We start from the raw sequence: 3,909 nt of genomic DNA on the forward strand, positions 1-3,909 counted from the left end.
AATTACATCACTTATTTTCTTCCTTTTCCCTCCAAATGCTTTACCTATAGATGTAGAGGTTACATTTGAATATATAATTAGTGTCAAAACAGCATTTCAGATAGCTCTTTGGACCCGATGAGAAGTGATTGGTGTGTTGCTAAGACTTGCACTGGAGGTAAACCCTGCCAGGAAAGTTATCACTTCAGGTGAAACTTTGTAGTTATTTCTTTGTGAGATGACTTTTATAGCCCAGGAAAACAAACACCTTACCCACCTGCTCTGAGCAGAGACTTTATCTCCCTCAGAAGTCAAGTCATATGTCAAATCACTATGGAAGAAATACACACTTCCGGCAACCCCAGAACACATTCTAGATGCCAGGGAGGACTTCAGCATGTCTGACTCCCCAGGGTGACCAGTGTCACTGGGATGATACTGAAGTGAAGGAATAGATCTCTGTAGTCACTTCACAACCGACACCCTTATTATTCAAAGAGAAAGCAAATGAATTTCTGTGCAACCCCACTATGGAATAGTCTGAATTCCCTCTTCTAGTTGTAGCAGGATGTTGAGCCCTTCTCTTGTGCCTTCAATAAGGAAACTTTCATTATTTAAGTATCCTCTTCACCCTTACTGATCTCATATCAGACCAAGGCTATTTGAGGAATAGCATATAGATGAACTTTTGTTCAATCAAGGCTGCTATTATCTTTTTTAATAGCATGCTCATAAGAAACTGGAGCCATAGTAGTCAGCCAAAGCCAAAAAGACATATCCCATCCCCACTAACTTTATCACTTAAAAAGTAAAATAAACACAACAAACATTGAATACTTATGAATGTCAGACTTGGAATAAGAACATAGAACCTATGGGGCACCTGGGTGGCTCAGTCGGTTAAGCGTCCGACTTCGACTCAGGTCATGATCTCACCATTGGTGAGTTCAAGCCCCTCATCAGGCTCTGTGCTGACAGCTCAGAGCCTGGAGTTTGCTTCAGATTCTGTGTCTCCCTCTCTCTGCCCCTCCCTTGCTCACACTGTGTCTCTTTATCTCTCTCAAAAATAAACATTAAAAAAATTTTTTTAGAGAACATTGAACTTACAATAAGAAAACCTGTATTTGAGTTCTAGCCCTTTCACTTAGTAGCCATGTGACTCTGGGCAAGGTACCTAACCTAAATGCACATTAGAGTCCCCATTAGTAAAATAGGAAAAGTAATACTGAATGAATTGGTATACATAAAAGTATTTTATAAGCTCTGTACTCCAATTTTTCACTCTTCTCTCCTATGCTGCTTTCAGAGACCTAAAGAAGTCTCTGGAGATGTTTTGCCACCATCTGGGTTTTTATTACTAGTGATGAGCCCCATGTGGAAGTCTTTTTTGGCAGAAGTTGCTAAATACTTATAAATCTATTTTTAAATGAAAACCAACAACCACTTAGAGCCTCCAAACTCTTGGGGCTATTTAAGTTTTTTGTTTTTGTTTTTGTTTTTGTTTTTTGAGAAAGAGTATACAAGCAGGAGAGAGGGGCAGATGGGGAGAGGGAGAGGGAGAGAGAGAGAGACAGAGAGAGATAGAAAATCCCAAGCAGGCTCCATGCTCAGCACAGAGCCCAACTCAGGGCTCAATCCCATGACTCTGGGATCATGACCCAAACCAAAATCAAAAGTCAGATGTTCAACTGACTCTGGGATCATGACCCAAACCAAAATCAAAAGTCAGATGTTCAACTGACTGAGCCACCCAGGCACCCCTGTTTTTAAGATATCTGAACCTTGTGAATTGTAACACATATAAGCATACCTCCTCTCTAATAAGGAAGTATATTTACACTTCCCACTTATAGAATAAGACATATGTATTGATAAGGATGGGATATAGATGCAGTTTTATGTGCAGGAAAATCGACTGCCTAGAAGATGATGTTGTAACTACCTGGATTCCCACAAAGTAGCAAAATGCTACCGAATTCAATCAAACTCAGCTAGTTTTTTTTTTTTCTGGAAGTATTCCTGTATATTGGGGAAAAAGAAAGGACTAAAAACTCAACAAAATTAAAATTTTCTCATAAAGAAGCAACTCACCATTAGAGAGTGGTATTGTTGGCTCTTCTAAGGAATGCAGTGGAACCTATCTGGGCCACTTTCCCCAGGACCATTGTGCCAGTGTACAAGAATGCATGTTCTTCATAAACAAACAAACAAAAAAAATTACTAGCTGCAAAGAGAAGAAAGTGTTCCAGGGTGTACAAATCCCACGCCAACATCCAAAATAATGGCAAATACTGTTCTGATCTTAGCAACCCAAAGTAACCTTTGAGCCATTTATTTATTCAACACATATTTCTTGAGCAACTATTATGGCCCTGGTACTGTATTAAGGGATATAATCATGATCTCTGCCCTAAAAAAGCTTCATCTTACATATCTCTGGAATAGAATGTTTTTGGAATAGAACCAAAGTTAACATAATGTTTATTTCAGCTTCCATATTCACTCACACAGCTACTGGTGCCATCCAGTTTGGGAAGCTAGAACAATTGACAGTAACTCTCATCTCTGCCAAGTACACATTTTTGGCCTGATCACTTGGAATTCAGTGTATGTCAATAATATAAGCCAATGAAATCATCAGCTATAAGGCTAACTTCTTTTGGCTTCTTGATTAAATTCCTATAGTCAACTAGGTATTTTTTCCACAATCAGAACTTTTATTGTTTAAAAAAGGGGGATGGCACCTGACTGGCTCTTTCAGTAGAGCATGTGATTCTTGATCTTGGGGTCATGCATTACAGCCTCATGTTGCGGGTAGAGCTTACTTAAAAAGAAAAAAAAGGTATTTGTTTTTCTTCTCCCCTCTTCCTATACCTGTGTAAGAGGGAAAAAAAAAATTTGTAAGAAGAAAATAGCTTAGCTAAGGGTAGGGAATAAGGTTTTTATTTTATTCTAGTATTTTGTTTGTTTTGAGAGAGAGGTTGCAAGTGAGCGAGTGGCAGAGAGAGGGAGGGAGAGAAAGGAAGAGAGAAGTGGGGCTCCCCCAATGCTGGGCTGGAACCCACGAACTGTGAGATCATGACCTGAGATGAAGTCAGATGCTTAACCAACTGAGCCACCCAAGTGCCCCGATTCTATTTTATTTTATGTAGACTCTGTGCCCAACATGGGGCTTGAACTCATGACCCCAAGATTGAGAGTCGTACACTCCACCGACTGAGCCAGCCAGGCACCCCTCCATGTAAAGGAAACTTAAAAAGTCCTCAGAGGAGTGCCTGGGTGACTCAGTTAAGCATCCAACTTCAGCTCAGGTCATGATCTCACAGTTCATGGGTTTGAGCCCCCCATTGGGCTTTGTGCTGACAGCTTGGAGCCTGGAGCCTTTTCAGATTTGTGTCTCCCTCTCTCTCTGCCCCTCCCCCGCCCCTGCTCTCAAAAATAAACAAACATTAAAAAATAATAATAAAATAAAAAATAAAAAGTGCTCAGAGGTTCAACGAGATTTTGACCTTCACAAAAGCATGGGCCTTCTGCTACCCCTTTGGCCAGAAATCCAGGTAAGAGGATCTTGCCATTCTGCATACCTTTCCTCTCCCTTAGAGGCCTGAGGTTTTTGGGTCCTCCTACCATTTGACCAGCCAGCCTCCTCAAATTCCTTTCATTAGGGCCACACCTTCTCTGGCAAACTAACAGCCCAAATACTTGCAGATTACACTCTATATACAACCATATTTTTGCCAAATATTTACACCTGACTGCTCTTTTCCACGAAAGACAAAGGTATAATGATTTACAGAAGCATCCAGTGTTTTTCCAGTCTCCCAGCTCATCAGAAGAGAAACTCTGAAGTATGAGGGCTCACATTCTTATTTCAGTCTGTCATAGTAAGAGAGAAACCAAACTGTACATGAGGGAGAAGTATTATAGTTA

General features: G+C 40.5%; 1 non-coding gene across 1 annotated transcript; it reads right to left on the reverse strand.

The window, feature by feature from the left end:
- Positions 1 to 3,137: 3,137 nt before the first annotated feature.
- On the reverse strand, positions 3,138 to 3,210 carry TRNAE-CUC. Its single transcript has one exon. It is a non-coding gene; the product is annotated as a tRNA-Glu (tRNA).
- Positions 3,211 to 3,909: the final 699 nt, after the last annotated feature.

This window comes from Panthera tigris, chromosome A1, assembly GCF_018350195.1.
Source record: "Panthera tigris isolate Pti1 chromosome A1, P.tigris_Pti1_mat1.1, whole genome shotgun sequence".
NCBI classification, from domain to species: Eukaryota; Metazoa; Chordata; class Mammalia; order Carnivora; family Felidae; genus Panthera; species Panthera tigris.